Source organism: Stegodyphus dumicola, chromosome 8, assembly GCF_044657685.1.
Source record: "Stegodyphus dumicola isolate Sdum_Otavi_A_Nest chromosome 8, ASM4465768v1".
NCBI lineage: Eukaryota > Metazoa > Arthropoda > Arachnida > Araneae > Eresidae > Stegodyphus > Stegodyphus dumicola.
Window position 1 is genome coordinate 54,828,640 of NC_140775.1, and position 24,690 is coordinate 54,853,329.

Sequence of the window (24,690 nt, forward strand, 5' to 3'; positions counted from 1 at the left end):
TTGTGTTTTTGTGTTTATTGCAGCTTGTAGGATGATGAGTGAAATTGCTCGGAACTCCGTGCATTAAATAAGTGCAAACATTGGTTACAGACCTTGTTAATTAAAAAAAATTAAACTTTACAAAAAATAATGTTACAGAATACATATATTTCTTTTACATTCCGAATCAATTTTTCGTACCTAGTTGAGTCACATAAATTATGACAAACTTTGAGAAATTAATTTAAAAGAATTAAATATGAAAAAAAAGAAATAACAAAACAATTATAATTTGGCTGTGCGAGAAATCTCACAAATATTATGTTTATGTTTCTGAACAAATGCATAATATTCCCTCCATTTCTATCTATCAATTTTATCAATTATCTCTCACACCCTTTTTTATGAAAATCTGTGATAACACTTTACAAACATTTAAACAAATAAATGAAACTTATACAGATTGGACTGTCAAATACCTCGAAAAATTAGTTGTTAAATTTCAAAAAATATCAGATTTCATTACGAGATATATCTGACATCGAAACAGGTCTCAATTCGATAATGTCATGGATTTTTAGAATTATGATTACAGTTTGAAATTATCCTTATTATATGAAAAATATAAAATAAATTTGTTATATATCAGTTTCCTTGCACACTCTTGTGCTATATGTACTTTAACGTACAAAGAACGTTATAGAATAATACGTTATAGAACGTTATAGAAAGAACGTTATAGAATAATACGTTATAGAACGTTATAGAATAGTGTTATCAATGGTTATTTAAACGAAACTGCTGTGCGTTTTTAAGGCCGAGCGGTAGCTTTCTAATTAACACGCTGAGTTCGGCGCCGAATTTGCTGTCCTTTCCGTTCAGCCGGCAGCGAGCTAAGCCTTAAAGCTAAGCCGTGTTTTTGTTTAGAATGTTTCAATACATTTCATTAATGCTAAATTTGATCACATTTCATTGAGACTATATTTATTTTTTAACTTATACTGTCGGTTCCGTGGAACGACGCCAGGCAAACAAAAATTCCAGTGCCGGTTCCCAGGGACCGACGCCGGCCACACGGAAAGTTCACTGTCAATCCCCAGAGACCGGCGCCGCGCTCAACGTGTTAAGAAAGTTTCGGGCCGGTAAGTAAATATGCATTTAATTCAAATATATGAATTGATATGTAATCTATATATATGATTGATTGTATTTGAGTTCCATTTCGAATACTCAAAACTTAAACACAAAGAACTAGAGGCAGCAGATACATAAATCAGTTTATTGAACGCAATTTAACAGAATCGTTACAGGTGATGAGATGTGGGTAGCTCACTTCACCACAGAAAACAGCAACTCACAATTGATTGGCGTCACAGGGATCCACGCGCCGGACGATCCTCAGTCTATGCACGGAAATTGAAGTCCACGGTATTCTGGGATAGTAAAGGCATTCTGCTCATTGACGTATTGGCGAGTGGTGCTCCGGTGGAAGCTGATCTTTATTGCGCTTTACTAGAGAACATCTGAAGAGCCATTCAGAACAAATGGTTTGGGATGCTCAGTGCTGGTGTTGTGGTGTCCTACGACAACATCGGACGCATACGGGGAATTCCACAAAATATATGTTGCAGACGTTTCGCTGGGAGATGTCTGACCATCCATTCTATGGCTTCGATCTTGCTGTTAAGTACTTCCACGTGTTATTGCACCTGAAGACGTTCTTGTCTGGGCACACTTTCCTACAGGTGAAATGTTGCAGACAAATGTGACGGGCTGCCTTTCTTCCCAGGCGACAGACTTCTATGACACTCTAATGGAAATAGGTAACCGACGCTATGACAATTGGTATAGTTCCGATGTTTCTTATGCTGAGAAGTAGCAGAAATATAGCTGTATCTTTTGCAATAGGTTTTTCCAGGTAATAAGACTTTGTTTTTTATGGTTTACGGCAAAGTAATTTTTCGGACGACCCTCTTATTGTTTAAATAATCATTATCAAATGAATATACCTTCATCTAAATCAATATCTAACTCATTGAAATCATCATCTATATAAATTTCCTTCTAAATCCAATCAACTTCATCTGCTAATCTAAGACATCTAACTAAGCATAACTACCCAAAACACATCTTCATGTTAAACCATCATATATATATATATATATTATCATCATCATCGTCATTGAAAATATCGCCAAATTAAGATAAATCATTATAGCTCAAATCAACTAAATAAAAAGCAGTATCATCTAAATTACCACCATCAACAATATGATTCTCATTTGATCATCGTCTTCATCACCTCAAACTTCTAAATCACCATCAAAATTGTTATCTGAATAACCAAGAAAGAAATTATAAAATTATCACCAGATAATTCAAAACCATCATATAAATAATCATCATCATCGAAATCATACCTTCAGTTTAAACCGTCGTATATGTCATCATCACCATTATCATCGTCGAGATAGATAAATCATAATCTTCCAGATCATCTAAATAGAAAGCAATATCAACCAAATCATCATCTTCTTCATCCTCATTTAATCATCGTCTTTATTGTCTAACTCCTCTAAAGTATTATATAAATCACTCTCACATCATGTATAAAATCGTCATCAGTCAAAACTATGTCACCATCAAATTCATCTAAATATTTATTATCACTTAATACACATCGTCATTTTAACCATCATGTATATCGCGTCACCATGATCATCGTCAGAATAAGATAAACCATCATCACCCAAATCACATCAGTCATTCTAAACCATCCTATGTATCATCTTCATCATCATCATTGAAGTCGTCGTCAGAATAAAAAAACTTCACCTAGATACAAAGCCCGATCACCTAAAGTTTTATTATCATCCTACTCAATTATTCATACTCTTCATCACTAAACCATATACTCACGACCACCTAAATAAAAAATCAGCAGCAGTTAATCTAAATTGTCGTCCTCAAAATTCCAGTTAAATTATTCAAATCATCATCGTTTAAATCATGACTTTTTAGTGTTTCGCTAGTGTGCCGTCAAATAGAGCCAGTTTCATTCAGGTACAGACAGAAGGATATCACCGGAAGTTCACTATCGTTGGTTCAGGTGTAGTAACCAACCGCCCTCAGGAAATGCCAGAGGCTTGGGTACGTAGCCGAAACCTATGCCATCTTAGATAACGTGACACTCGGAAGTGACGTAAGAGTTTGAATAACGTTTCAAAAAGTTTGGTTTTTGTGACAACGAAAATATTTTTTAAAGTTTCATTTCTTCCGGAAACGACGAATTGTTTTCTTTTTTTTTTAGGCAACGGCCTCTTGAACCCCTTGAAATCTTGTTTGTAATGACATTAAAAATTTCCCTTTTATCATTAAATCTGTATTTGTTTTTAATTGAGCATCTCATTATTTACTGTTTGTTCATTTTGCATAATTTTAATATAATAATAATAAGCCAAATGCAAAATGTTAATCGTTAAAGAGAAATGCGACCAGAGATATAAAATTAAAAATTAAAAGACAAAGAATTAAATTTATATATCAAGTTTTACCAGAATAGAAAAAAAAAGAGAAAGGACTTTAAAGAATAGAATAGTTGAAGGGGTGATGAAAGCCAAAACATTTCATAAAATGAGGATTTCTGATATTTGCATTTTCAAATTCTCTACAATTTAGCTTTCTTAAAACACCGTTCTTTAATCTCTATGAAAATTAGGACTGTACAAAATCTAGCTTTAATTTGTCATTGAATACTTTGATAATTGAGAATTTTTACATAAAATCGCGTTTTCCCCCGAACGTGATTTTTTATACTCGATGTAGTACCTGTTCTCAAGAACTACTGCTCACAGGTATCTGAAATTTTTATACCTTATTTACTACGCTTCCAAATATTTGCCGAAAAGAGCTTTTGATTATAATCAGTGCTAAATTTTACTATGCGTAACAAAATATACTGTAAAATACTCTAAAATTTAAAATGATAAAAAAGCTCTTTTCAGTATATTCAGCTAGGTATTGTGATGTTACTTCCCTTAGCGAAAGACGTTTCCAGAACATTTTATCCGCGAGGGGCGAAAGACGGTTAAAGGAAGGGACGTAGTTACGCCGGAAAACAGAGTGGAGGCAAGCTGGTGGCGTGAATACGAGACTTGTGACTTTTGCGGTTGGACCGGCAGTAATGCCGTGTGCAAAGAGATAACTTAAGCTAAATGTATAGTAGTGGTATTTGTTTTATTGTGTATTGTTTAATAAATTAGTGGATAAAATTTCAAAGCTGATGGAGATTATTTTCCTATTATGGCGAGTGCATGAGAAATGACCGAACCCGCCTCGGACTTGAAACGGCGCGAGGTGCAAATCGGCGCAGTCGATAGGATAAGATTGTGAAAAAGGAAATCACTAAATAGTGAAAATAATAAATAAATATGGTTGTAAAAAGTTACTGAAAGTTATAAAATGAAATTCGGTGATAGTTCACGAATGGATCTACGATGAGAGAAGATTTTTATGACGAAAGAAAATGGCGCGTTTAGGGCCATGTGTGCGAATAAATTCATCCGATTTGTGAAAGCGTGATGTGCTAAAACGTTAACAGCCAGTGAGTGGTAAAATGGGATCATCAGTGTTCATCATCCTAGTGAAATCGTGAAAAGTTAAATCAGGGATAATGTGAATTACCGTGTTGTAATCATGTCAAGTTACGTGCCACTGCAGTGTGCTCATGATTAAAGTTAACAGCGTCAAGTTGTGCTCTTCGTTCGATATTTTCACTATCGGGATCAAAGGTAAGTCCTTCTTAATTTATATATTAACCATATTAACTTAGAAAATTATAATTGTTTTTATGTCTGTTAACAACATGATTCGAATGTCAGGCGTTAAAGCCAGTAGACACCGAGAAAGTATATTTTATATGGAAATGAGAAATTAAGCTTCTTATTTTTATCAAGATATAGGAGATTCTTAGAGCAAGGGAAACGATTATTGAAACATTTGAAAATAATGAAAGGAGTTATGTTTGACCACCATCGAAAGCTGAGAAATGGCTGTTCTTTTTACATCATGCTGAAGTGATTCTTAATCTCTATAAAATATCTGAAGAAGGGAAAATTATTTTGCAGAGTTTAAAAACAAAAGTTAAAAGTTTGATCGCGACTCTCGATGAAATGGATTGATATAACAATATTATGATTAAAGACACCGTATTAAAAGAATTCGAGATTCCTCGGAAAAACCGATCGAGGCAGGCTGGTGGCGTGAATACGAGACTTGGTACTTTAGCGATTGGACCGGCAGCCATGCCGTGTGGAAAGAGATTACTTAAAACATGTTTTGCGCGCCTTATATTATGTATATAGTTGAGGTTACTTAAAACATGTTTTGCACGCCTTATATTATGTATATAATTAAATGTATACTATACTAGTGATATTTGTTTTATTGTATATTGTGTACCGTTATGTGTAATAAATTAGAGGATAAAATTTCAAAGATAAAGATTATTTTCCTACTATGGCGAGCGCATAGACGAACCTGCCTCGTGCTTGTAAGAGCGCGAGGTGATAGATGTACTTTAATTACGTAAAAATCTTCAAGCCTGTAAGAACAGCAGATTTTCAGAAAAGGTAATCCAAAAATTGCCAATTCAACATTGTTGCTATAGGGTTTCCAACACCCCTTAATGAAAAGGAGTAAAATATTTTTTGAAAAAATGGCATTTATGGAAATACAAAAAAGAAATATGTTTAGCTTATAAGAGTATATAATATTTCTGTAAAATAAATAAAGTGAGAATTTAAAAGCAATTTTTTAAAATAAAAAACCAAAAGGAAATATTTATAGTTTTTAAAATCAGTATTACTTTTGTAAAATGAAAGAACTTAAAATCTTTTTAAAGTAAAAATAGCGAAAAGAAAAATTTAAATTAAAGTTTCACGTTATTAAACTAAATATTGAAGAAAGAAACATTTTTGACACGAGAAAGGGAAAATAAAAGAATTTAAAAGTCAAAATTGCATTTACACAAGTTGCAACTTTGATAGAGATTCGCGTTCCTTTAAGCCTCGGGCGTCTTCCTATGACGGTCGGTTACTATTAAGCTTGTTATTGTAAACTGGCTATTCAAATTACAGTCGGTATGCGCAAAGGGGGCCTGAATCTTCATCCTGAAAAATAAACAAAATTATTGTTACACATCACATAAAAATATCAGTTAAAATGATATTTCAATTCTGAGTCACAAGCATGAGAATATTTGAGATGGTTACATGGCATACGCAAATAACCAAAATGAAAGGTACTCGAAACGCATGTCTGTGCACTGTCTGCAAAAGTTCAGACCGGATCTTGGTCGTTTGTGGTAGGCATTGACTTGCAAGTACAAATGTGTTTTGAAAAACGTAAATGTTTGCGCTTTGGTACTTTTAAATTTAAAGTCATTTGTTTTGTAAAAATTACGAAGCCTAGCTCTTCATATGTTTCTCCGACACTCATAATTTTATGAGGAAAAAGTTTGCACTCGTTATGAAATAATTTTGAACATAAGTATCTCCGTCTGATTTCGATTGACATCAGTCAATTGTTTTGTGATTTATTTCTTATAACCAAAAGGAAAGCTTCCGAAATGAAGTCTAGGTATTGGAGGAAAGAATAATTAGTAAAATGTAGAAAACTGATACTTTTATTTTCAGCTTTTTTGAAATGAACTCATTATGCAGCGTGCCAAAAAAATTAAAAAGACTTCTCTCAAAATTTAATTTTCAACGTTCTATTTTGGAAATGAAAATACCAATTAACAATAGACAGAACTCGTCCTTGACTTTGTAAATTATTCTAGAAATCCTTGACTTCCTATAGCTGGTAAAAACCTGAAATCTCTTACTAAATTTGGCATGGAATATGCCAGTAAATTTCAAACGTAAAAATGTGCGCCATTTGTTTTTACATAAAATTTCTCATATAAATAATTCTTGGATTAGACTTTTTTTGAAAAGTATCTTGACCCAAAACGTTTAAACTGTTTTCTTAAAACTTTCGTTTGCTATTGAAAATTTTATAAATATAACTAGACTGAGTTTTGAATAAATGAAATTACAACCCATAAGCACCTTGTTGGAACATTTTGTATAAGAAAACGTAATCGCATATAAATCAATTTCTTATATCGCTTAATTACAATGCATCAGGTCTTTAGTAAATAAAGAAAGCAATAAAATACACATGGTGGTTTGGCAATACCAAAAACATCATATCTCGCAACAGCTCTTCTTGATTATTTCATACCTTAAGAAACACGAGCAAATATGTCAATTGCGGAAACATTGCAGTTTGGCAAGCGATAAGGTGGTGCGCAGGAGAAATGATTATCGGGGAAAATATTTCTTCAAGGTAGGAGGTGATTTGTATTCATTCTGGATGTGGAAGAGAACGTTATTCTAGGACTTCCAGAAATAAGGAACATCATTTGGATAAGAGTGCACTTTCGACCAAAGTGAATTTGCGGAATTAGGAGTCATGTTTCTTCTTTCTGTAGTCATTTGAAGCCGTGGTTCTGATGTCAACATCAAAGACTTAACGATATCACATTTGCTTTTAGTGAAGTGTAGTTCATCCAGTGCTTTCTTCAGCAGTAGTTATGGCTTTCGCCGAACGAAACAAACACTATGCAAGTTTCAAATGTTAAGTCATTCAGTTTGCGAAAGAAAATGGAAATCATGCAGGATGGTTTTCGTGAATGCTTCGTACACGAGTGGAAGAGGCATGAAATTTTACAATGATTATTGCGCCAAAGAATAAATGTGTATTGCATAAAGAAGTAATGAAATAGCTTACCGTCGGCGAAAGTGTTGGAAACTGCATTGTAGAAAATCCCCATCATCACTAGAATGGATTAATTGTAACAAGAAACAGCGTACGTTTCTTTGCCTTAAAAATAGAAAAAACGAGTGCAAATGGAAGTGAAAACTCTAAAGCAAACTGAGGTTGTGTATTCGATTTACTTCACGGAATAATTCAGTTCTCCGAGAAAAAGAGATAAAATTTTTTCAAAGGCTTCGAAAATATAGAGATAAAACTTTGATGAGTTTTTAAAAATATGTTAAACTTTATTTACTATCACGTGTTGCAAATATCGATGTCATTCCTGAAGTTTTGATATAGTAGGAGATAAAGAAACAATGATATGAAAGAAAAATAACGGTTAATATAAAATCAATAGGCCAACGAGAAATCTCACCTCACCGTACTGATCTCCTGCTTAGCCGACCGTACGAAATTAAAAGCTCATCGATATCTTGAAAAGAAAGACTTTGCTGAAGTGCAGTTTCCCGAAAGTGTTTTCATCCGTATTCACGAGAAATGATCGGCGGAGAAAAATGTTGTGAAACTGTGGATAAGAAATATTTGGCAAAAGCTTCCTTTTGCCTCAGATAATCAAGAAAGTCTAATACTTTGGGACATGTTCATCCTCCATCTAACGGATAGCACAAATATGTTGTTGAAAGAGTGTTATACAGATATGACAGTTTATCCAGGCGGATTATTGCCATTAGTTCATATATTAGACATATATGTCAATAAATCATCGATAGAATATTTTAAACGTTAGTGGAATACTCGAACAAAAGTGAAGGTGAAAAAACTAATTACAAATGGAGACCAAATACGTCATGCCAGTGCATAAATAGTGTCTCAGTAGATAATAAAATCACGGAATAAAATTAAACCCCGTTTAATTTATGTGGTATATCTGACGGTCTAGATGCAACGAAAGATGATTATTTATGTGTGGATCAGAGTAAAAGTTACGGAAAAACTGAAACAGAATTCGATGATGTGCTTGAAGTTATAGATTGAGACGTATATGAGGAACTTGGATCTGTCTATGCAAGTATGGATCAGAGGTGAAGGTGAAAATGAAACAGAATCCGATAATGAAAATTTTTAAGTACATAAACTATGTTATTTCTCTTAAATAAAAAGCATTTAATTACACGCAGAAATCTAATTTTATCTAATTCTAATCACTTTTTCCATATTTCTAAACATAACATTTTTATAGCTGGCGTACAGCGCGTACCCATAAATTTCCATCTTGCATTTTCTTTTAAAAGTGCGCCTTATACGCCTGAATATACTATAACAAACATAGCTGAAACTTAAGTGATAGAGATATTTACATGCTTGCTGAAGCATTATATTCTGTTTTTTTTTCCCTTCTATTAGTGTATAAATGTTTTCAAAATTTCGATGTTACGTTTTTCAATCTTTGTGTTTAGAAAAGGGATAAAGAATTCAAACTTTTATCTCCGAAAACAAAATTCTAAATCAGATTTCTAATGAAGAAGTGAAATTCTCTATAGCTTTACTTTCCGGACTAATTAAAATTAAGAAAAAGAAGAGAGGAAAATAAATAACTGATTTGGGTAAGCAGAATATTTAGCCATTCAGTATCTATTGATGGGAATGTATATAACTCTAATGAATAGTACAGAAATAAGATAAAGTTACGTTTCAGTTTGTAGGCCTTACATTTCAAAATGGTTTTAATACAGCTTAAAGCGCATAGCCAAAGATTATGCTCTCAGCCGCTTTTTCAGTAATAACGTCAGAGAATAATTCTTACAGTTACAATGTTTTCAAATAATCCATTCCTTCAAAAGTAATCTATTGTACTAAGATAATGTGTTTTCGAGGGCAGAAAATGAAACAGAACGGCGAGATCCATCAGAGTATGATCCTGTAATGCTTTAACAAATCTTTCGCAGTCTTAAGTAATAGAGAAATGTGGTAGAGCATCATCTTACACTATATTCTTGTATTCATATTATTTGTATTATGTGACTATGTGTCTCTATTCGATGTGTGGGAAAAAAACGTCTCCAACAGGTTTATATATACGATACCATTCAGATAAACGCAAAGGAAACCAACATTTCCATCTAATAATATTTATTTTATTTTAATTATACCATTTTCTAGTTAGATAACCAATTTGTGAGCAAGAATTTGCATCGTAACAGTGAATCATATTGCTGCCAAATTCCAAATATAAAAAACTAAAGCTCACGAATCACAAACCGAGAGTTTCTGTGAGATTTGTGAGGTGTGAAGGAATTTCTATTTTGAAACAAATCGAAATTGATATAAATTCGCTTTATAACATATTATTCAGTTTATTTATCTAATTATATTATGATTCTGATGTAATGTATACACACATTTTAAAAGTTATTTCTTTCGCTCATTTCAATTTGTAATCTTGAATTTTTACACTGAAAAAATCCTGAGTAGAGACGGAAACTGTGGTATGTCAAACTGAATTTAAACAAGGTGAAAGCAAATGAAAAGCTAATGTACATACTACAATAGCTTTTAATTTGTTTAGAATTACAATCTTCGTAATGCAAATCATGCTGATTAACACATAATTAAAAGTGGATAAACATTCCTTTTCGAACGTTTCTTTGAACCTTGAAGTTCTATGAATATCTGCAGTTGGATAAGACAGCTCAGGGTCAAACAAATTTTAAAATGAAATTTGTATAAATTAATTTCATGAGTTCAATTATGAAAGATATGCCGTGCAATATTTATTTGCACAATTTAAAGCCAGTAGCACAACATAAATTTATTGTTGAAAAATATTGTCATGTGTAAAGCTATGTGTTAAAAAAGTCAATAAACTGTGACTTTCCAGGTAAAACCGGAAGACCTCGCAGCCATGAAAGGCACTGAAAACATAGATCTGAACTACGAAAGAGTGTACTTAGTTGCTGCTAAAATAATACTGGTATCTTAAAGTTAGCATGACTAATTACTAGCTTATAATATATCAGTAGTTACACTTACCGAGCAAAATATTATCAAATGCCGTCCATATACTAAGAACACCATAAAGTTCTTGATAATAAAAATGTTGTTGATAATAAATTTTGGTAAAATGAAGCAGGTATATGATTTATTTGTTCTATTTTTCTTTTCCGGGTCTTGCTTCGTTTGGTCATTAAATCAATCCTTCTACAGTCGGTATCCAGTTCTGGCTCTTTTCGCAGTTCAACCGGTTTCCTTTTCGGGTTTGACAGTTCTTTTCCGGTTCCAGCTTGTCTTTCAGATTTGGAATCTTTTCCGTTTTTTGCTTCTTTTCCAGGTATTGCGTCTTTTCAGACTCCTCTATATTTTCCATTTCTGGCATCTTTTCCGACTCTTGCTTCTTTTCCAGTTTTTGCATTTTTTCCAGTTCCTTCTTCATTTTCAGGTCTCTCTTTTTTGGTTTTTGCAATTTTTCCCTCAACTTTTGCCTTTCCAGTTCATTTTTGTGTGCTTGTTTTAGCATCTCTTCAATATGTTTCTCCATTTTCAGTTCTTCTTTCTTTTCTAGTTTTTGTATTCCTTCCCGTATTTTCTTCTTTTTCAGTTCTTCTTTCTTTTCTAGTTTTTGAATCCATTCCAGTAATTGCTTCTTTTCCAGTTCTTTCTTCTTTTCTAGTTTCTGTTGCTTTTCCAGTTTTTGTTTGTTTTTCAGTTCTTCCTTCTTTTCCAGTTTTTGCTTCTTTTTCTGCTCTTGTTTCATTTTCATTTCTTGCTTCTTTTCCAATTTTTGCTTCTTTTTCAGTTCTTGCTTCTGTTCTAATTCTTGTATCTTTTCCTGTTCTTGCTTCTTTTCTAGTTTTTGTATCTCTTCCTGCTTTTGTTTCTTTTTCAGTTCTTGCTTCTTTTCTAGTTTTTGTGCCAATTCCAGTTTTCTCTTGTTTTTGAGTTCTTGCTTCTTTTCCAGTTTCTCCTTCTTTTCCTGTCCTTCCTTTTTATTCAGTTTTTGATTCTTTTCCAGTTTTTGCATCTTTTCCGGTTCTCGCTTCTTTTCCAGTTCCTTCTAGTTTTCCAGTTCTTTCTCGTTTTCCAGTTTTTGCATCTTTTCCGGTTCTCGCTTCTTTTCCAGTTCCTTCTAGTTTTCCAGTTCTTTCTCGTTTTCCAGTTTTTGCTCCTTTTCATGATCACAAGGAGGATTTTCCAATCTACAAAAAAATCGGTATATCTTTATTTCATTAGTAAAATAGTGAAAGTAATGCAATGACGATCACGTTTAACATGTACAACACTTCCATATTTAGATACTATATAACACTTTTGGCTCAGTTTCATAGGGAAAAAACTCCCCGTAGATTATTGCCTGGCAGAATTGTTTTCTACAAAGGGTGAATTTGTTGTTTTCGTTGTTCTGACCTAAAGCCAAGCAGATAAGTTAAAGTATTTTGCGTTATTTGTATGCAATAAGCGGCCTCCATGAATCTCACGTAGAGCATAATAATTTGCAAAGTTTCAGTGCCTTACTTTTCCTTACTTAATTTTTACATAAGTTGCAATAATAATAACAGAAATAATAAACAGGTGGCTTAAAAACAGAAGGAAACAATGACGAAAATTGCAAAATAGGAGGAAAAAAGGAAACTGAAATGAAAAGGGAAACAACTACAAACAAAGGATGGAAAAAGCATTTTAGAAGATATACACGTAACGTTCTTTTTGAATCAGCCAAACCTGTATTTTAACGAGTCTCTTTGCATCGCTGGCTGCACATATTTCAAATTTTCTCTCGTTATTCAAAATTCGGATCATATTGCTGGTCTTTTTCGTAGTCCATCAGAGCCGCACTAGGATTTTTGCCACCATTTGTTTCAATTGAAACTTTTATTCTCATTCTTCAGTTGCATTCTTAAAGTTTATTTATTTATACAGGAAGAAAGAAAGAAATCAATCAAATCAAAGTAAATTAGGAAAAGATATACCTGTTTTCTCTTATATTTATTGTTCCCTGTAATTTCTTTTGCCTGTTGCATTAAATTTATTGAAGGAAAATTTACAAAATCATTCAAAATGTATTTCCTAAATCCTTATGCGAATTTAGCCCTTCTGATCATTTCGGCCACACTTTAATGGCTTTTACAATTTGATGTTTGAATATTGACAGCTGCCTATACTGAAATATGCTCTCCATTGTCCTCGGAAAAAGAAAAATTAAAGTTCCAGGTAATTTTGCAATGAAGGACACATATATCTTATTTGAAGGGCAAGAGGAAAAGAAAAAGATATTTTCGGATGGGAATATGTAGCATTTTAAACACCGTGTTTGTAAATGTCATCATATAGTAGCAACACTTGAGTCATATGTAATTATACACATATATGAGAGAGACGACGATGACGAAAAATTAAATGGCAAAACATGGCCGAAAACACTTTCCTGGCCGGTGCAAACAACACAAAACACAAGAAAGATCGGACACCAGTTACGCTTAGCACAAGAGAAATTAAAAAGTAGGAACAAAATTAGACACTTATGGACCTCAAAAAAGGTGTTCGAAATTACGACCTGCACCCTGTTACGGGTATCCCATCTCTCGCACATCCAACATGAGATGCTCTGGAAAATACCGTGCATCCCCAGGACTTTCCCAGCACCTGCCACAATATGTGCCACAAGTTCCTGTTGGACTTCTAACTGGGGTTTCGTGCACTTATGTGTTGAAGTACCCCGAGACGAACTGATAATGCAAGTTAGTTCTCGTGATCTTGCTGAACAATGCACTGGACTATCTCTACCAAACCCATGTTTAGGATACGTTCCGAAGGAACTTTCGAATACTTTCTTTGATGGCGATCCCCTGCTTTTGTTCTTATTTCTTGGTTTCCGCTGCGCTAAGGAAAATAAAAAAAATATCTTTACAATGTTCGTACCATATTTTTCTTGTGTTGTCTCTCGTCACTATGGGCCAGGAAAGCGTTTCCGACAATGCATTGCAATAAACGATTACATATGTATATATATAAACAATATATATACACGATATATATATATATATATATAATCTTATAAACATATGTTACCGTGAAAGACCGAAATTGGAGAATATCGACATTCACCGGAGAATGTCAACATTCACCAAATACGTCGGTGAAAGATCAAATATTGCATTACATTCTTCTACATTCGGACCCTCACCGGTGTACGTCGTTAATCACAGATATGCTCTGGCGTAGGTTGAAAAGAGCGGAGTATATGTACATATTGTTATTGCAAAAGGAAGTGTTCCACAAATAAATGCAGTTGTAAAAGCAAGGGCCTCTTGTGCAATTGAAAGTGTTATATATTATATATATATATATATATATATATATATATATATATATAATCGTATAAACATATGTTAGGTCGAAAGACCGAAATTGGAGAATGTCGACTTTCGGTAGATTGAAAACAGAAGAGTATATGTACACACTGTTATTGCAAAAGGAAGTGTTCCACAAATAAATGCAATTGTAAATGCAAGGGCCTATTGCGCAATTTAAAGTGTTATATATATTATATATATATATATATATATATGTATATAATCGTATAAAAATATGTTACCTTGAAAGACCGAAATTAAAGAATGTCGACTTTCACCGGAGAATGTTAACATTCACCAAATACATCGGTGAAAGATCGAATATTGCATTACATTCTTCTACATTCGGACCCTCACCGGTGTATGTCGACAATCACAGATATGCTCTGGTGTAGATTGAAAAGAGAGGAGTATATGTACACACTGTTATTGCAAAAGGAAGTGTTCCGCAAATAAATGCAGTTGTAAAAGCAAGGGCCTCTTGTGCAATTGAAAGTGTCATAACAGTTTAAGTTGTTGCAATAAATAAGATTTGAATCACGTAATTTAGTAAACATAGCTTGAGTAAGCTCCCTGTTCCGAGTCAGGATAGTTCATGTTTCCAAAGCAAGTAAAGAGGAATAAAAGTCCTGATAGTGGCGCCCGACGAAGAAGAATAACCATGGCCGAGTTTCAAGAAGAACCTGTGGTGCCTGCAGAAGCGGCTCAGAATCCAGAAATGCCAGCTGCCGCCCTGGAAGGATTTGGGTACATCGTACAGACCATGCGCGCATCGATGAAACCAGAAGCAACATTTAATGGAAACTCACCGGTAACCAGTTTTTTGGAAAAATTGGATCACCACTTCATGCTGTATCCAGTCCATGAGTTCCGTAAAGTCACCTTAGCTACCAGCGCTTTGAGGGGCCAAGCGCTTAATTGGTTCAAATGTATAGGCAGAAGCCTCTTGGGTCAAGCGGGAAGTCCCACCTATACTTACGAAAATTTTAAGACTGCCTTAGTAAAAGCCTTCCCTGTCGTAAGAGATCGTGCAAGTTTAGAAACGGAACTCTTCAGCATATACCAGCAACGAATCGAAAATCTTTCCACCTTTATTTTAAGAAAAATTCACGTCTTTAAACTCTTGTATGGAAACCGTCCGGATCCTGAGATAATTCAAGTGATTTTGCCGAGTTTAGTTCCCCAAGTACAAGACTTTATTTAATTAAGGAATCCGACTACACTGGAAAAGTTATTTGAGCTAACAATCCAGTTTGAAAATAGAAGAACGGCGGACATCGAATGAAGACGCCAGTATGAGCAACGAAGCCAATTTGGTGCGCCAAGACCACAGCAAAGGCAAGAACATGGGTACGGAAGCAAATCGAATCAGAGGGCAAGGAAACCTGAGTATCCAAAAACAACCAGCGAACGTCGACAGTTCAATAATAAGCCAGAAAAAAAGTCTGAAGGCCAGCGGAAAAACAAGGAAGGCATGGAAAGGAAGAAAGAAAATTAAACTAAAACGGATTTCTGCTGACGGGAGGGTGCGGAAATCCGAAGGCCAAGAAAAGCCCTCTTTCTTCAAGTTAAATGCAGTTATTGTGAAAAATTTGACTCTTCCAAAGATTGAAGTTAGAGTTTTATAAAAGATTTTGCAGCTATTGTTGAACCATTGTTAAAATTAAAAAGGAAAAAGGCAATTTTCTCCTGGACGGCCGAAGCCAATAGTGCTTTCGAGAAATTAAAGCAAGCATTAACGCAAGCCCCTGTTTTGAAATTTCCTGAAAACGATGAGAATTTAGAAATTTCAGTGGATGCTTCGGATTATGCGCTAGGAGCGGTACTTTCGCAAAATCAGCAGCCCGTGACATTTTTTAGTAGAACTTTAAATCAAACACAAAGAAATTATTCCGCGACTGAGAGAGAGGCACTTGCAGTTCTGTTAGCAGTGCAAAAGTTCCGAGTCTATTTTCGAAAGGTCCAATAACAGTGTATTCTGATCATGCGGCGGGAACTAGATTGTACTCAGGGAAAAACTTATCCCCAAGGTTAATAAAATGGGCACTAAAGTTACAAGAGTATAATCTGGTAATTAAGCACACGCCCCGGAAAGGAAAATATCGCAGCAGATGCCCTATCCAGAATAAAAATAGATGAAGAAGGTAATACTGTAAAGGTGGGAATGCTCACAGCATGTAAGTTACATTCCCGAGAAACTGTGATAACCGAACTGAGTAAGGATCCTGAATTTAAAAATATTTATGATTATTTAAAGGATCCTGAAAATTTTAGCCACCAATATATTGTGGCGATAAGAAATAGGGCGGCCCATTACGAACTAATAGATGGTCTATTATTTTATACAAAAACTACGAATTCCAACAACGAATTTCGACCTGTTATCCCAGCTAGTCTTAGATTAAATATACTGCAGGAGTTACACGACTCCCCTTTAGCTTCTCATGCTGGTATTCGAAAAACCATCCAACGCGTACGCGAAGCAGTTTATTTTCCTGAGCTGCAAATGTTAACAAGGGCGTATGTCCAGTCCTGCCCAACATGTCAAGCAGTTAATTATATTAATTTCCGCCCGGCCGGGTTTCTAAATAGTATTAAATCGGAATTTCCAAATGAAATAATTGGCATCGATTTATTGGGCCCTTTCCCAAAAAGTCAGTTAAATAAAAGTCGCTATCACCTTGTTATGGTTGATTATTTTAGTAAGTGGATCGAAATTGTTTCCTTAAAACGAGCCTCCTCGAAATTAGTTACTGATTCTATTTTAAATAAATATATTTTAAAATACGGGGCGCCCCTAAAAGTAATATCGGATAATGGTCCTCAATTTGTAAGTAATATATTTGAAGAAATGTGCCAAAAACTGGGCATACGTCATTTAAAAATGGTCCCGTATCGGCCGCAATCAAATATAGCGGAACGGGTCAATAGAAATATAATGAAAATTGTCCGTAGTTCTGTTAAAAATTTTCATAAAAGCTGGGTTAACTATGTCAATGAATTAGGTTTCTCCCTTAGGACCGCAAAACATGATACGACGGCAAAACTCCTGCTGAGTTATTTTTAGGCAGAAAGATTATAACGCCGTTAGATAAATTATTTTATGTTCAACAAAGAGCCCCAGAATTTAAAATGGGCAATATAGAAAAATAAATTAAAAAAGCAAAAAAGAACACTGAAGTAGCACAGAGAAAACAGAAGCTTTATTATGATATGAAACGACGGGGAGTAACTTATAAAGTAGGACATGAAGTGTTAAAAATTAAGCATTCACTTTCTTCAGCACCAGAAGATAAAACTGCTAAAATTTATCCAGGATTTAAAGGACCATATGTCATAGAAAAAGTAACTCAGGCTTAGTGGTGTTAAAAGCCAGGAATGGTGAAACCTGCACCGCAAACGTAGACCAGATAAAACCATTTTATAATCGTAATAAAATGCCAATATTTCAAGATCTTTTGCAGGATCCGGCACGGCAGGCACAAGCTCCAGAGGTGGAACAACGACAATCCCAAGGGCAAGCCATTAGTAGACAGGAGCAATTGAAAAGAAAGTTCCCCCGTTGGAAAACTGAAGGTAACAAGAAAAAGAAGTCGTTCCACCGACCAGAGAAGAGAGAGCACGACCACCCCCAGAATGAAGAAGGGAGAAGTACGACTAATGCAAAGAAAGCCAGGAGAAATGACAGCAACTATAACACGGCTCCAAAACAGAAGATCTACCCATCGGATAGGAGTCTACGCAGCAAATGTCGACGAATTGATGAAGGAAGACCAGCTGCAGATGCAAAGACGCAAGAAAAATTTGAACAGCCAGCAACGAGATCCAGGCAACAACGAGAGACAGTTGTCCCGGTTCCGCCAAGACCAGCTGCCATCAAACGGCCGTGACCACAGGCAGATGCTAAAAAAAAGGTCTTCAAGGGTGACCGAACTGGAAGAAAAAGAAAGCTCATGGAGGAAGGGACCGAAGGGCGAACCCGCACAAGAAGGAAGATCAACCAGACCGTAGTCTTCGCTACCTTCCAGGACTGGGCAGAAAAAAGGATGTCTGAATATCACAAAGATAAGTAAAACTTTATGTTACTTTGAAACCGTAAGTTAATTTTTCAATCTTACTCCAAGTGGCAGAGTTCAAGAATTTTTACCTCATGTGAGGCCTACCTTTATCGCCAAAAAGGCGAGAAAGGAGTTGTTACCTATTTTGGTAGTGTTTTTCAATTACTCGCGAGTAAAACTAAAATTAATGTATAATAGGAATGTGTAAATACTTGAATATTGAAAAAGCATTGATAATCGAGAAAGGTACCTTAAGAAAATTGTAAAAATTATTGTATAAAATTTTATTTAAAAGATTCTGGCAAGAAAGAAGTTTTAATCTGAAAGACTTTTGAAATGTAGAATTTCAATGCAGAAGAATTGGCACTTGCTTGCAAAAGAATAGAAGTTAACAATGTACTACTAATGTATGTTTTAAAATGCGTAAAATTAACGGCATGTTAATATGTCCTTATATACAATGTGAACTGTTATCTTAAAAGTTAAGAAATATTGTGATATGTTAAAAGTAAAAATATTAGAGTAATGCCAAAAATTTTAACTTATTCGTGTGACTGTAAAAAGAGCAAATTATTGTGAATATGTGATAAAGGTTGAATGAATGTAGTTAGGCTCTCTGACGCTACACTTCAGAGTTAGCCACTTTTCAGAATTGTAGCTCAGGGTTTAGAGATGAATATAAGGTGTGTTCTGAGGTTTTGTTATGTTGAATTTTAAGACGTTAGTGTTTTGATTGCAGGCGGTAGTGTTGAACACTTGTACATAGACACGCTCGTGTTTGGTGTTTTTCTTTACAACACAAGTCAGAGAGCACGGGGAGATAATTAAATAACGTCATGAATGAAATAAGAATTTTAAAGGAGAAATATAAATATTCATGTTACTTGCCATTGGATTGTGTAACATTTCATTAAACTAGTTTTCCTTCCATAAGGAACCAGATTTCAACTAAGAAACTCCTGTTTATAGATGCAGTACAGATGAAAATACTTGTCCATAGAGATGATAATGTAAAAACGACTTTTTAATATCTAGTTTCTAGAGAGAAATGTTTGAAAAAGATTGGCCTCGCGATAGATTCTAGAGGTAAAAGTTTTCAACAAGGTCGTTTTAGACCTCAGTTTCAAACTAATTAACTCTGGCGGATAGTATGTAAGGATCCTAAGTTTTACTAACGTTTTTGATGTCATTTAAAACGCTTAATTACAGGGCCGTAGTATAATACACAAGCCCCCCAAACCCAGAAGTATAGCGATATACAATAGTGACGTGATCGAAGATTCTTTGGAAATAATCGTTGTCATCGAATGACATGCATATTCTATTTAAGTAATCGTAGTCATCGGCTTTAATATTCTTTGCAAATGATCATTGTCATCAAATAATCATTGTAAAGAATCATTCTCATCGGATAATCATTGAAAATAATCCTTGTCGTTACATAAAGGGGCATAGTAGCTGATGTATAAAGAATTGTACTCAAATTCTAATCAAAAGAATCGCATATGTATGCAATTTATCATATGATCATTATTTACAGCAATGATTCTTATATGTTTTCGACCTACGGCTCCTAATGACGCCGCGGAAAACTTGCGCAACAGTGACAAAAAGAATATTTAAAAATACAATAAAAGCTTGAAAGCTAGGGAAAATGTGTGAATTTATTTTCCTTTTATTTAAATGAAGCTTAATGTTTTTAAAGGAAATTGAATATTGTAAACAGGAGTCAGCAGTTTAAATATATGTGGGATTTTGCCTCTTTGTTTTTTTTTTTTTTTCTTCGTAACATCATATCCTGCGGAACGGGGGGGGGGAGATTTGAGTTTAGAAGCGATTTCAAAATTCACTGCGATTTCAAAAATTCTTGGTAAAACTTTTCGACTATTGTTATCTTCCTACGAGTATCACTCGAGATGTTATATAAAATTTCGGAAAGCGCTGGAGATCAAATTGCTTTATTTAGAAAAATGATGGCTCTTCTCACTCTCATAATCGTATTGTTTAAGAGAAATTTTTAAGTTAAAAAAATATGAAATAAATAGTATTGCCAAACTCGAAACTTATTGTTATTATTTACGGTTATATTCTGAGTTGAAGAAAGCACGTGATTCCATATAACGTCACTGTATGTCGAAAAATATTTCGTTAATTTCAGTATTTTAAATGAATAGCTGCTTTTGGCAACTTTTATGTTTCACCTTTAGATACGTGACACGATATGCTATCGCTACGTTAATTCTTTTATTGAGATTTTGCAAATTTGTTATATTAAAATAAATTTAAATCATAACTTCAAATGTATTACCCCAAGTGTCAAAGTTCTTTGTTTCCTGACTTGGCAAGAAAAATTTATTTACGAATAGCTGGTTGCTTGGAGAGAATGAATACATTTTCTTCATAATGAATTGTTTTTATGCATTTTATGCTATTCTAATTTTATTTATAAAAATTTAATTTCTTTTATTGTATAGTTCCTTTCTGAGTAGAAGTTTAAACTTCTGTAGGTATTTAACATATTTTAGATGAATGTTACTTTATTACAGTTACATAATTTTTTTTTTAATTTACTAAAATGTCTGAACGCAAGAAGACAGCACAAATGTTACAGCGAGCTACATAAAAAATGAAGTAAAAAGCACTAGGAGACTCAGCAGGCAAGTAGAAGAAAACTTGCATGCTTCAAAAATGAATGAAGATACAACTAGAAACTCAGCAGGCAAGCATAGTGACAAGAAAGGTTACGCATTCAAGAAACTGAAGAAGAAACGAATAGGAGTTCCAGCAGACAAGCAACAACTCAAGAAACTTCGCTTGCTCAAACTGTATCAGAAACTAGTAGCAGACGCAAAAGACCTTCAGAAAACCAAGAATCACTGCGTGCTCCGGAAAGGTAAGCAGAAGCGAAACGGAGGCCCATTAGGAAAGCGGAACGTCAAAAGAATATGCGCGATGACGGGAAGAAGTCGCACGTAAACGAAGGATGCAAGACTGTCCGCGTCATCGTCAGATTCGACAGGAAATACCAGAACAGCTCAAGAAGCTGCATAAACAACTCAAGACGCTGCAGATTACGGACAATATCGGTTCGAAGAGGCAGAGCTCATACGAGGAAACAAGCTTCGCATGAACACATCACGACATACACGTAGTACTCTTCACAATGCAGAAAGTTTACTTTGAGCAACACACTGTATACGTAGAGCTCGTAGACATATATAGTAAAGATTTTGCTTTGTCAACAGCCCCCTAGAAATATGTATGAAGTTTATATTGACATCTCACAATACCTGAAAGAAATTTTTCTATTTACTTCTTCATTTACTATTTTCTTAAATTTCTTATCAGTAATCCTGTCTATATATTATAGATATCAAAATCAGAAAAAATTAATTAATTATCTTTAAATGTATCTAAGTGATGAATACTTCGCCCCTGTTCGTACCGAAACAACACGATGTAATTGTAGATACCTAGAAAGTAAAATGTATTCAGCAGGCTGTACAGCAAGCGACAACTATAAATGGTGATAACACAAGAATGTTATATAATGTTATATACTGGCAGAATTTTAAAAAAAGAACATATACATCAGTGTTTTAAAAATACGAATTTTGCATCAAATTGCAAAACAAATATCTTAAAAGCTGCCTTTCCATGCATAAGAGTTCAGGATTCGGAAAATTATATTTTCGTAAACGGTTTAGCAAAAATAACAAAAATTATTGCCTTGAGAAATAGATAATCTTGGTATGAATACGAATTACGCCAAGACTACTCGTCAATGGTTGTTTTGAACACGCTTTAATGTATATATATAACCCTTAAAAAACGTAAAGTGAGTGAATCTACTATTCGAGTGTGTCTTTATATCTTGAGTATTTAAGAAATAAGAATTGCATTTATCTATCTCGATAAAGCTAACGCTATTGCCCGAATAACAACGTTTATTTAACACTTGATATAACCAACTTCATATATATCTTGAAATAAAACATAAATTTCCTAATCAGATACTACCAATTGCAGAAAAAATACAAAAATAATGGAATTTCTAATAACACTACAAGTAACATACCGAGGAATAAATTGCGCTGCAAAACTGATGCAATCTACAATATGTAAACCACAAAATGTATGTACCGCTATAGAAATGCAATAGAATGAGAAATGAAACTGTGATGAGATTTATAATGAAAAATTTACCATAAACTATTAGTATATGATATAAGTAAATATATACTTTTAATACTATTCATTTAAATATGTTCAAACGTTCATAATATTCATTACTTACAAACGTTTCTTCATCCATCGAAGCATAGCACAAGCCATTCTCAATTCTGTGCTGGTGCACGTCAATAAAATAAGGATAAATCCAAATTTTTACAAAAAATGAATCGCTTTGACTCGTTTCTCAAAAAACGTATATCTACAAATGCAGTATTAATATATCACATCAATATAATTCGGGATCATAAAATCACCAAACAACGCATTAAACGCAAAAAATCGCATTAAGGCAGAATGAAGAATTTTCACTCTTACAATGACTTTTACAACAATATATAATAGAATCGAATTTCTAAACTAAGTGTTCATTGTTACACCATATTTCATTCTTGGGGAACCTTTCATGGTTGTTCAGTAATTCTAACTGTTAACTGGTATAAAAAGAATTATGATTTCATATATATGCACAGACTTATATATGTATTATATTAACACGTATCTGTAGTAACATACATCATCTTATATTATATGTATTCGCATAATTCTAAATTAATTATACTAGTCAACATAATTTGTATATTGATAGCAGCACAGTTTTAAAATTATTTATTACTATCTGCTTGCTAAAGATTATATAATTAAGTACAGTGGTTCCTCGACAAACGAGTTTAATATGTTTCGTAACCTTGCTCGTATCTCAAAGCAATTTTCCGCATTGAAAGTAATCGACATGCCATTAATCCGTTCCAGCTCCCAAAACACGACCTCAGCTGTTTTTTTAAGTGTTTTTGAATAAGAAAAATGTAGTTTCTTATTCAAAAACAAGAAGAAACATTTATTTATAAATAACAAATACATATTCTATAAAAACATAATTAAAAGAAAAAGTGCCTACGGTAGCGCTTAATTTTTGTCACTGGTCTTCGCTCTTTTTGTCATGATCTGCTCATTTTCACCCGCAGATCGTTTAAAAAAAACTGTCCAAGGAGGTTTGTTTCTTCCTACCTGTCAAGGTATTGCGGAATCGAGTTAGGCAAGTTTCGTTGAACAATTCCGATTTAGGAGTAGTTGCAACATTTTCGCGGTGATTTTTATCCACGAACTCTACAACTTTATCCCACATTCTCAAGATCTGTTTTATATCTCTTTTAGGGATAACCTCCTCCATCTCTGGCTCCTCTTCAAAACTAATTTTTCGTTGAACCACCGTATGCTGCTGCAAATGCAGATCGTGTAACTCCTCGGTTGTCAGCTCCTGAGACTGTTCCTCTACGAGTTCGTTCACATCTCTCTCCTCCACCTCGAGAATCATGGATTTTCCCAGAGAAACAAGCTCCTCTACCACTGACACTTTGGGTTCCAATCCTTCGAATTCTCTTTCAGCTACAGCCTCAGGCCACAGCTTCTTCCATGCAGACGTTGTAACGCCCAGCCAGGCCTGAACAATAATTCTTAGGCACATCACGATGTTAAAGTGGTTTTTCCAGAACTCTCGAATGGTAAGGTTTGTGTTCTCTGTCACCTCAAAGCAGCGGCGAAAAATGTGATTGGTGTACAAATTCTTAAAATTAGAAATCTCCTGCTGATCCATGGGCTGCAGGATAAGAGTGATGTTGGGTGGTAGGTAGGGAAATTTTATATACTTGAACTCTTCGAGTAAATCATCTTCGAGATTTAATGGGTGAGTAGGGGCATTGTCGAGGCCAACACCAGAACGGAACACCAGAATTATCCACTCCACAAAGAAGTTCATTCTGTCCCACGCCTTCGGATTTTCCCTCCACATATCTTCTTAAAATTATAACTGGCAGGTTTTCTTTTAAAATATTATATGACTTAAAGCCTCTGGGGTTTTCAGAATGGTATACTAGCGGAGGCTTGATTTTACAGTCGCCATTCGCATTGACGCAAATTGCTAGATTTAATCTATCCTTAATGGGTTTGTGACCTGGCATCTTCTCCTCTGCCGTTATGTAAGTTCTATTCGGCATCCTTTTCCAGAAATGCCCTGTCTCGTCACAGTTGAGGACTTGCTGGGGGGGATGTATCCTTTGGCTACTATCTGTTCGGAAAACATTTTGATGTAAACATCAGCTGCCTTTACATCCGGATTTGCTGCCTCACCATGCCTGACGACGGAGTGAAGGTCGGTCCTTTCCCTAAAGTTGTCAAACCAGCCCCGACTGGCTTTAAACGGGTCTTCCGATTCCACGTTTGTAGAAGTGTGTGGGATCGTCTTTAGAAAATAA